Source organism: Ailuropoda melanoleuca, chromosome 20 (genome assembly GCF_002007445.2).
Source record: "Ailuropoda melanoleuca isolate Jingjing chromosome 20, ASM200744v2, whole genome shotgun sequence".
Lineage (NCBI taxonomy): Eukaryota > Metazoa > Chordata > Mammalia > Carnivora > Ursidae > Ailuropoda > Ailuropoda melanoleuca.
Genome location: NC_048237.1, coordinates 15,194,960 through 15,207,061, shown reverse-complemented (window position 1 = coordinate 15,207,061; position 12,102 = coordinate 15,194,960).

Here is a 12,102-nt window from a genome sequence, read left to right as displayed (position 1 = left end):
AGGCGAGATACCGCGCAGACTGTAGGGAAAGAGCGGGGGTCCAGCCCCTGGCTTATCTCCACGCCGCCTTCTCGGGCTAATTCACGACACCTTACCTGCGGCGTCAGGCCCAAGTCGTTAAAGGACACTCACAGCGTTGGCGAAGTGCCCCAAGTGGTTTTAATCTGCAGCAGAGGCCTTCCATCGGAGAAATTTCCAAAGGCAGAGCTTTGGAGAAACAGATGGCAGCTGCCGACTTAAGAGCCCCTGAGGTTTTGTGGGGAAGCCCTGTGACGTAGTACCCGCAGCCCTCCCAGAGCTTACTGTGAGACCCTGAAGGGACCAAGTAGGGGCCTCACAGCAGTGATAAAGGCGAGAGCACAGAGTTTGCGCAATACTGCCAACGGGACGGGACCACCAATTGTTACCTCCAGCGGCCCGTAGCCCCGGAAATGCAAATTAGAAGCATATGAACTCAGAGGTTCAGTGGCTGAGGTCGTGGCCGGGCATTTCATTCATTCGTTCATTCATTCATTCATTCATTCATTCATTCATTCATTCATTCATTCAACAAATGTTTCTATTTCAAGGCACTGGGTTAAGTGCCTTGTGAAACAAAAATAAACTACATGCAGGTTTTGCATGTAAAAGCTTACACTAACCACCACGGTAAGTACACAAATTGCGACAGTACAGGTTAGAATGGGTCATTATGCAGTCACAGATAAAGCGTGCATTGTCTCAGGTGGTGAAGAGAGATGATCTCTGTATTGGGGGAATTAGGAAAGATTTTGCGTAGGAGCTAAAGGTTGAGTGCATGCAAAGGTGATGCAGAATGTATTCTCAAGGAAAAACGGTGTGAGTGATGACATTGAGAGGGGAAAGTGTGGACTGGCTTAAAAATAAAAGCAGGTGATTCCACTTGACTGGGCAATGGTGAATAGGAAAGGAAATAGCTGGGTAAGTGGTCAGGAAGGTGGGGTAGTTAGGAAATGGAGGGCGAGTGTGCCTGCTCAGGGAGCCTGATTTTCAGGATAAAGTCATGATAAGTCACTAAAGATTCCTTAGCAAAAGAGTGATTCTGTAAGAATGGCTACTTCAAGATGTAGTTTTAATAGCCAAGAAAACTTGTACACAGGGCCGGGTTCATGGTCAAACTTTGTAGTAGCTGCTATCACAGTAATACTCCGTAGCATCAACAAGCAAGGAGATCATCAGTTTTTAATCCCAAACCGTGGCTTCCTACTGCCGGGAATACTCTCTCCCCGGCTACCAAATTTTCTGTTTGCTGAGGGAGGAAAAGCTCATGGAAAACAAGTCTATGCCAATTATAATTAGGAAGATCTGCCTGCTGGAGGGAGAGGCAGGGCTGAACACAGTGAAGAGTTAATGATGATACTTAAAATGATTCTTACCCACAAGGGGCACAGGCTCTCGGAAGTCTTTCTGAATGCCCCACAATCTCGCCTCACCTCAAATGGATTGAGGGGACTTCTTTCATACCCCACAACTTCCAGGTCCATATTCTGAATTTACTCAGATAACTTATAAAGTTATTAATGCACCACCTCATTCCTGAAAATTGGTGAAAATATCTATTTCTACAGGGGTATTTTCCTTGTTAATTACATATTAATAATGGTAATAGCACATAGACATGGTGAGTCTTATTTTTAGGCATTAAATATATGATAAACTCAACACACATTATTTCACACACTTTAAGAAGAAGAAATAGGGGGCGCCTAGGGGGGCGCAGTCGGTTAAGCAACTGACTCTTGGTTTCGGCTCAGGTTGTGATCTCAGGGTCATGAGAAACAGCCCCGCATGGGGCTCTGCGCTCAGTGTGGAGTCGGCTTGAGACTCTCTCTCCCTCTACCTCAGATCCTCCCCCCTCCTCATGCTGTCTCTCTCTCTCAAATAAATAAGTCTTAAAAAAAATATATATGAAATGGGAACAATGGTCATCACTCTATAAGATCTAGCCGACACCTATTAGTTATATTCAAATGTGATCTTTATTTATAGAAAATGCCTCAATTCCTACAGCAGTTCATAAATATTTGCTTTTAATTTCAGGATTGCTTTATACTTTAAAAATAAAAATAGGGGGGCGCCTGCGTGGCGCGGTCGTTAAGAGTCTGCCTTCGGCTCAGGGCGTGATCCCGGTGTTGTGGGATCGAGCCCCACATCAGGCTCCAGCCCCACATCAGGCTCCTCGGCTGGGATCCTGCTTCTTCCTCTCCCACTCCCCCTGCTGTGTTCCCTCTCTCACTGGCTGTCTCTCTCTCTCTGTCAAATAAATAAATAAAATCTTTAAAATATATATATAAAAAAATTAAAATAAAAATAGGAACTCAAAAATTAAATGAAGTTTTTTCTTTTAAAAAATGTAGAAAATACATTATTTTAGCAAAATTAGAAAAAATATATGCGCAAAATAAAGAAAAATCTTTAATCCTTTAATCCCACCAATCAAAACCAATGACTATTAATATTGTATATATTCTTCTACATACGTATGTAAACAGGTGCATATGTGCACATTACTTTGTAGTTATATACTGAACAATATGTTGTGAACATCTTTCTAGGGAAAAATAGTTAGCTGTGATATACAGTGCTTGTTAATAGAGAAATAACATCTTTTTATATAAATATACCATAATTCATTTAACCTATATGTTTTTGTATGTTAGGATTGTTTCCAGTTTTTCTACTTTAAAGGCAGAACTTTTATAAGCATGCTTTCTAAATATTTGCTTACATTTGTAATCATTTCCCTAGAACAAATTGTATAAGTCTAATTTCTTGGTCAAAAGATAGGCATATTTTAAAAGGTTTTCATGACTATTGACAAATCTTCCAGAAATCTTAGGCCAATTTAATTTTCCCCTGCAATGAATGAAAGTGGCTAATTTCTTGAAAACTGGATATTATAATTAGATTTTTTTCATTTATTAGAATATTTTACACTGCATATTATTCATATAATATCTTTCTTTTTGAGTTATGTTATTGCCCATTTTAAAATTTGCCTATTTGGAATTCTTAATTCTTATGTTTAACAACTCTTCATATTTATGTTGCAAATATCTTTAATATGTTTTAGTTTACCATTTTTGTACTGTTTTTGATATAGTTTAAACTCTGTACATGGTCAACTCCATCCACCTTTCCCTTTTATGGTTTCTGGATTTGTCCCTTTTATGGCCTCTGGGTTTAGAAAATCTAGCACACTCAAGATTCTATAGTCATCAAAACTTTTCATGCTATTCTTATGAATTTTTGACATTTAAATTTCTTTAATCCATTTGGATTTATTTTGGCATGTGGTGGCAAAGTACTGGTTTGTCCCTCTGTGTTTTGTCAGTAGCTATCCCAACGCTATTTGGTAAGACTTCCATTCCTTTTCACTGTGTCCCCCTTTTAATTACATACAAAATTTTCATAGATGAATGAACCAGTTTAAGGATTTTCTATTTTTTTTTAAACCAGGATTCCATTCTCCAGCCAATACTATGCACTTTAATGATTTAGCTTTATAATGTCTTGTAATATCTGGTATGGTGTGGTGAGGTCCTCATGATTGGTTTGTTTTGTTTTTTTTCAAGTAGAAATTGAGCTAGTCTCACCCATTTATCATTTGACATTTTTCAATGTTAAGAAATTTTTCAACCATTTAAAGAGGCACATAGAATAATAAAAGGAACACCCACGTGCCCACCATGCATCTAAAGGTTCTTTTGAATTTATTTATACCCTATGTGTGCAAATATATACACTTGTTTCTAATTTTTAATTAAAATCATGCTTTCAGGGAGCCTAGGTGGCTCAGTCAGTTAAGTGTCTGCCTTCAGGTCAGGTCATGATCCCAGCATCCTGGGATCAAGCCCCACGTCAGGCTCCCTGCTCAGCAGGGACTCTCCTTCTCCCTCTCCCCCTCTACCCTCCCCCCACCCGTCCACTCTCTCACTCTCACTCTTGCTCTCTCTCAAATAAATGAAATCTTTTTAAAAACGTTTAAAATCATGCTTTGACTATTATGTTTCCATTTTCTGTTGATGGTCAATATTATGTTTGAGAGGTTTATGCAATTGATATATGTACCTAGGTCTACCTTTCATTTTCATTGCTTTATAATATTCCATTGTATGAATGGAATGTATCATTTAAATTATCTATCTATTGCCTTGTAAATGAGGTTTTATGTGCTTTCTTTTGGGGAACATTCTTGTCCATGTCTCTATATATACATGCAGGAATTTGTCTAGGAGGGATACATACTTACGAGTAGAATCACTGAGCTATGGGATGCATGCCTCTTCAACTTTAAACTGGGTATTGTCCTGGTACTCTCCAGAGTGGCTGTACTTTGCTACAATTAGTGTGCAAGAGTTTCCATTGCTCCACAGCCTTGCCAGAGTTTAGTGTTTTCAAGTTTTTAAATTTTCATCAATCTGATCAAGTTATTCTTCCACACGAACTTTAGAATTGTGTTGTCAAGTTCTAAAAAACCTAGCTCAATAAGATTTTTAATAGAATTTGTAATGCATATATTTATTTGGAAAAAGTAGTACCTCTATATGTAATGGAAACTCTTCCCATCTCAGTATATGATTTTTCTTTCCAGTATTTTCTTTCTAAAGTTTTGCACTTTTTCATAGTCATGAACATTGCTTAATTCATATGCATTGCATATTTTATTGCTATTGTGAATGACTTTTTTTCAAAAGTTGTTTTTTTAAAGTCAAAATTTATTTTATTCTTTTATTGACTTTGAATTTAAGTAGATTAGTGCCCCCAAAAGATGGAAAATATGTTAAGAACAAATAGCTGAGCACATCCATAGCATTATCTAAAATGTCAAATAAAAGGTCAGCACTGAAATTAAATTTCAGTACTATTATAAACACTGCTGGTCCCCTTCATCTGATCTGCCCCACTCTCCAGAAGCCCTATTAAAAAAAAAAAAGTCACTTTCAGTGGCTCCTGCTCCTAGCAGGCTAGTAACCTTAAGATGATCTAGAATTCATCACATGAAGGAGTGAGCAGAGAGTAGTCAATTCCTACGGGACCCTCCTCACTAGGGCACTTTGCACACCTTGCAACATCCTACCAAGTTTCACTAGCTGTTGTAAAGGTAGTGTTTAACCCTTAGCTATATATTCAAAACTCAAGGACACAGAGGAAAGTAGGAGTACAAATGGGGGTCTCCTACCTCAGTGCTCCTCCCTACCTCTGTGAGAATCCACCTTTTCATCAACAGGAGTTATTAAGCTTCTGCTCTGGACCAAGGGCTGGGTCCAATGCTGCTAGGATAAGGGAGACAGTATGAAAAGAGCCTAAGGCATAGTTCCTGTCCTCAAGGAGCGTACAGTTCAGCCGGAAAGAGAATTTAGGTGCACACAGAGTTAGAGAACGGTTCAGTACCTCTAAAGAGTCTCTCATTTTTCACTACTACTCTCAGCAGTATTCAATGATAGAGATGGGTGGATAGATAAATAGATAATATAAAATATCTGGGGTATTTTAGTTTCTGTGTTACTCTGTGAATTGGAACAATGGAAACATCACGACTGGACAGAGGACCTACTTTAATGCTGCTGTGTCTGAGTGACAGCCAGGTACAAAGGATGCCATTATTTCCCTGTGGGCTCTGAGTGTGTCCCACCTGCTATCACCACTCGCTGGCCCTCCAACTATAGGTTGTCCTGGACTACAGCACTTTCCTCCCCAAAGATGTTATGTTGAGTCCCTAACTCTGTTTATGCAATCTCTGGTATGAAACAGTAAACTAACTGCTTCTCAGAACTTTGAAAGGAGTAGGAAAAAAGTTCAGAACCCTGTGTACTTGGGATTAATTTTACCTCTGTTGAAAAAAAAAAAAAGTTCCTCCCTCCAGCCCATCACCTTAAAATGACACTTGGAGTAACATCTAGTGAGAGAGAGATTAGTCTGTACAATTGTCTTGCGTTACGGTGTACATCATTAAAGACCTAAATACAAAAGATATATACACAGTCTTGAAGATTAAAGTAAATTGCAAGCTATTTTGGTTCTTCAGAGGGAATTAATAGTATCACATTCCTTAATCTTTTGTAGAGGATTTACAAAGTAGTTTCATAAATATGATCTCCTTTAATTCCCACAACAACCCAGTCAGGTAGGTTGAATAGGTAATATTATTCCCATCAAATCCATGGATCTTAAGGCTAGAAGAGACTTGAAGATCTATCCTGCAGATTAGAAAACATGTTCGGAGCAGCCAAGTTGACACAACTGGTAGAAATGGGACTAGAAAATCTCATTCTGACCACCAGACCCATTGCCTTTCTGTTACATCATGATCCCTCAACTATTTCAAGTAGGGAAAGCTGAAAGGGATCATTTAGTCCACAGATGGTCACAAGGGAAGAAAGAAGAACAGGGTGTTCAAGGGTTTCAAAGAGTAGAATGTCTCTGTCTCATGACCACATCAACTGAGACCCCCACATTCAAGGTTATGGGAATGTGAGGTATAGAACGCCTTAAACCTCCGGTGGTGTATGTGCCAATGTGATAGCAGAAGCAGCAGCAAAAAGCCCACATTCAGCCTCTCCTAACTCCAAGGGAACATCGGTTTCCAGTTAATGCATCCCACCTACCTTTCTCAGAGGATGCCTAGGTCTGGAATTTCAGAATCTCTGAGAAGGAAGGTCATCTCTAAAACTAACTGTGCTACATGGGGCTCCAACTTTAGTTCAAAATCTTGAAATCCCATTAGACAAACTCCAATCTCAAGGAAACCAAATTGTACAGCTCCCCCCGGAATCAAAGCCATGGAATAGTTCTAAAGCGAGGACAACTTTCCAGCCCCTGCCTCCTCGGACTACCCCTTGGGTTAGCCCATAGATGTACTGACAAGACTAGACAAGGTGACAACCCAGCTGGAAAGGGGGAGAGGGACCATTTATTTTATAAGGAGACCCCTGTGTCTACCTTCACATTACGCAAGGTGAGACAGGTCACCCAAGGATTGTATCGCAACCTTCTTGTCCCTTGTGAGGCAGGGTAATGTGTGGCCGCCTAGCTAAGCTCTTTATTTGGCAAGCCACCAGGCATTTGGAACAGACAACTGGGTCACCATGCCCCTGTGACATCAACACTGTTCAGACACTGGAGCAAGTAAGACAGGAATTTGATCCAAAGATTGGTTTTGGACAACCACACTCAGACTGGAAGGCTGAGCCCCTGAAAAAGATCTGTCTCGCCAGCTGGCCAAAATAAATACGTGCAAAAAGAAAAGAAAAGGGGAGTAAAGCAGATTATGAAAACTTTTTCCAGACATGCAATTCTAAACCTTAAGTCCAGATATGCACTTTAGAAAAAAATGCCCTTTTCTTTTAAACTATGACATCTCTGGAAACAACCTTATTTTACTTTAAATTTCCTTTGATTCAGAAAATTGACATAGAGCGAGATCAAGGAACTTACATGCATTTATGTAGAAGCTTATTATTCTGAGCAGTAAAGCACATTAATACAAGGCTGAAATGCATGTCAGTTGATTATGACTGATACAAAGCATGCAGGAATACCTTCTATATCCTGGTAGTTAGCACTGACATTTTGTTGTAAATTACTGAAATCCATATTCACATTTTAAAATGTTTCCTTTTTGAGAGGTCAGATCCCCTCCCCACAAATGTTGTTTACTTATTTCAATAAACACACATCAAATACCTACTATCTGCTATGTAATTCATTACTGAATTCAAGACTTCTCAGTTTTTATGTCACGGCAAGGAAGAAGAGAAAGAAAATGAAGTTCCCCATGGGGAAATAGCTTCGAGACTTGACTGTTCACAACGCTAACCTTCATGTAACTTAGAAAAAGTACATACTGAATTTGCAAAGGTTTTAATACTTCCATTAAGATGAGATGGGGATAGTTTTGTCTCTGCTCATAATGAATATTGTCATCTTATTGTATTTTGAAATGGTAGCATGCATTGGTTGTTTTCAATCCCACAGTCTCAAATAAAAACAACATCAGTGAAACAAAATTGTCATGAATAATATATTAATTATTATGTGCTAGAAGTTTAACAGCAATGATATTAACTAGTAAGTAGACACTTAAAGTCTTCAATGATAAAGAAATAATCATCGAAATACTATAATACTATGGAAAATTGAAAAGATATTCCTATAATTAACTGCTGTATTCCCCTGTTCCAATCCTCCCGGGCCTAAGAGAGCAGAATGTTTACAGCCGGTATTAGCATCCATATCCTAAATAGCTTTTTAATGACACTGTTCTTTGGTTAAATTATGTCACATAAAACCTCCCAGAGAAATGGAAAAAAAAAGAAGGAAAGAAAACTACAGCAATGAACAAGACATATAAAGTTCCCAAATTCCTTCCATAGCCTTGCTGATACCTTGCCCATTACTGAACATGCTTTCAAAGCAGCCACTCTGACCTTTCTAATGAGAATCTTTTGAGAATCACAACTGTCATAAAAGAAAAGAGATCTTATTAACCAAGAAAGTTCATGTTCCACGTAAGCCTCACACATTAAATACTGCATAATCCATTCACTAGGGAGCAGTAAAGATCAATATTCTAAGTACGATGATCTTAGATAAGCTTAAATGAATGTTGTTTTTTATATTTGGATAATAATGACACACTCTGAACCCTAAATTATGAGTAAACATTTGAATACAAAGCACATAAACACTTTCTCTTACTTTTGACAATTTATTTAAAACTGTTAATTATGCCTTTGATGCCTGACCCATTTATACACAAGTTATACTATAAATGAAAGTCAAAGAGAAGATGCCTTTATTTGGGTACCACATAGCATAACTAATTTTCCATATCAAAGGATATTTATTCTTCTTTGTGACAAATTGAGATTGATTGGCAATGTGCTCAGGAATATCAATCTTTATGTAACCTGCCCGGGTTACTGTTGAATACCAAATTTCTCTATGTAAATAGCTAAAAATATCTTGTTTTGAAAATTCTCAAATCAAAGAAATGTGGCTATTAGGGGATGAATAAAACAAAAACTTTCAAAAATAAATCCACTCATGTCGTATTGATGTTGGATCTATATGCTTCATATGTTTAATTATGTCTTCATATCTGCTTACCCACATCAATCATGTCTGGCTCTGTGGTAAAGCTCAGATTCACTACATTTCTTTAACAGAGTCTAGCATAACATGATGCCCATGCAGTAAGAATCTTTGATGTTGGTTACAAATCCGCAGCAGAACTCCCAGTTACCACAAGAGTATCTTCCAAGAAAAAAAAACAAAAACATTTTTTAACAAACTTATAGTCACCAATAACAACAGAGTCTCGCGCTGACTTGTCACTGTTCTTAAGTACTCTTGCAGTCAGAAGGAAACTCTTCTGAGTAATGCAGTATTTCTCTAACTTGTAGGCACAGACAGAGCACCTACAGATTTTTTTTTAAAGATTTTATTTATTTATTTATTTGACAGACAGAGAGACACAGAGCACAAGCAGACAGAGCAGCGCACAGAGGCCGAGCAGGGAGCCGGATGTGGGGCTTGATCCCACATGACCTGAGCGGAAGGCAGATGCCTAACTGACTGAGCCACCCAGGTGCCCCCACCTACAGATTCTGATTCTGATTCTGGGGGGAGGCCCAAGATTCTGAGTTTGTAACTGCTTGCAGGTGAGGCCAGTGCTGCTGGTCCAGGAACCACACTGCATGTAACCAGAACAGAGAATTATTTCTAGGAAACCAGTAAAAAAGCCTCGGTACACTACTGGAGCATGCCTTGGATTTTCCTATAAAGATGTTCACCCCAAACACTATCTACCTTCTAAGCTAAGTTAAAGAACAACTTTCATTGCTATGACAACAGATCCTTCAAGTGGAAAATATAAAGCATTGGGACCCCTGCGTGGCTCAGTCGGTTAAGCATCTGCCTTTGGCTCAGGTTATGATCCCAGGGTCCTGGGATCGAGCCCCACAGAGGGCTCCCTGCTCATAAGGGAGCCTGATTCTCCCTCTGCCTGCAGCTACCCCTGCTTGTGCTCTCTGACAAATACCTAAAATCTTAAAAAAAGAAAAAGAAAATATAAAGTATTAACAGTCTAGCCTTCATTTGATGGAATTAAACATACCCTTCTCACGATGAAATATTCATCCATTAATCAAACATCTGTTCAGCATCAATGAAGTGCCACTGTCAGGCAAAACAGAATAAAAAAGGGCACAAGTCTTGTATTTATGGGTTTGCAGTGTGATAAGAAAGCTGAAACATCTTCACATCTTCCCCAAACACAGTTAACTATGCCCCCACACAGACAGGAATCAGCTCCTCCAACAAGTGGAAAGCTGAGGGGGGTTGGGAAGGGGCTGAGGAGACAGCAAGCTCACAGTTGTGTGAATCAAGACTACCTGAAGGGGATGGGAGTCGCTGTCCAAACGATGAGCTGAGCTGAACATGCAGAGAGTTGGAAAGTGAAGAATGGTCCCACACAAAAGCGCAGAGAGAAATTTGGGTGGTTTTGTTAACGTTTTTATTTCTACGACCAAAATATTTGACCTTTAAGAGCAAGTTTTATTTAAAAGGTTTTTTCAGGACTTCAAAGATTAGATTAGAACTTCTCAATACTCTAGAGTTCACGAAGTGGGGTTTCTGAACCAGCAGCATTAGCAATACCCAGGAACTCCATAAAAATGCAAGTTTTTGGTCCACCCAGGACCTACTGAATCAGAAACTCTGGATCAGGGCCTGGAACTCTGATGAAACAAGCCATTCAAAACAAAGCTGGAAAACCCCTGGGTTAGGCCTTCTCTGCTCAGTATAGATAGGACTCTCTCAGGGGCTTACTGAAATGCAGAGTCCTCAGCTCCACTCCAGAGATCCGGACTTAGTACAGTTGCGGTAAGGCCTCAAATATGCATTTTTAATCAGCATTCTAGCCTATTCTGACCCATGTGGACCACAGGCTCCATTTTGAGAAACACAAAGTTATAGTCTCAGAACAGGGTATAAAGGAAAGAAAAAAGGTATGAAGAGAGTCAACAAACACGGGGAGAAAAGGAAAGAAAGTAAAACAGCTCTGTGTTTATCAGTATGAAACCAGCCAGTAAGGAAAGGGTTTGATTCTGAATGCTCTGGAAAAAATAAAATAAAATAAAATTAGATCCAGAAAGCTGATACCTAAGTAACTCACACATTTCATAAAGCTTGATGGACAGTTCTGCGAGGATTTTTCAATAGCCATAAACAATTCCTCTTTTATAACAGAGGTCTCCGAGTAGGACTCCTCTTGACATTACAAGTGTAGAGAAATCACTCTAGTTCTTCCCTGCTTGATGCCCAAGATAAGCCATTGCTGTTTTTAAAAGACTGTCATTTATTGCTTGTGGGTCACAGGAGAGCTGAATGGCAGAAATTATTCTTAAAGCCTTGTCCTATTTAGAAAGCTGGGTCAGCATTAGCCATTTCTTCTTCGAGCATCCTTTCTTTTTCTCTTAAACTTTCAGGGATAAATCTCAGAGAGACTTAGTATCTAGAAAATAAATTTCTAGTGCAGTAGAAGGAACAACCTTGTAGCATAGCGAGGTTAGATCCTAGGTTTTTAGGTTGATTTGTCCTCTCTAATCTTCCTCATTTTAAAACAAAATAAAACAAGATGAAATCAGAGAGGGAGACAAACCATAAGAGACTCTAAATCATAGAAAACAAACTGAGAGTTGCTGGGGGGTGGGGGATGGAGGGATGGGGTAACTGGGTGACGGACATTAAGTAGGGCACATGATGTAATAAGCACTGGGTGCTATTTAAGACTAATGTATCACTGACCTCTACCGCTCAAACTAATAATATACTATCAGCCAATTAATTGAATTTAAATTTTAAATTTTAAAGTGCCCCAGCACTTAAATATTATTATTCCACATATTTTATATAGCATAGAACAGATCTAAGGAGACATGAAGATAGCACTTAAAATATTAAAATACAGGTATCACTGAAAGTTCTTTGAAAAATGAATTACTCAAAACACCTTTCAATCAGAATCAAAAACAAAACAAATCAAAGAAAAAAACCTCAGAGGAGCTTCAGCCTTTTTTT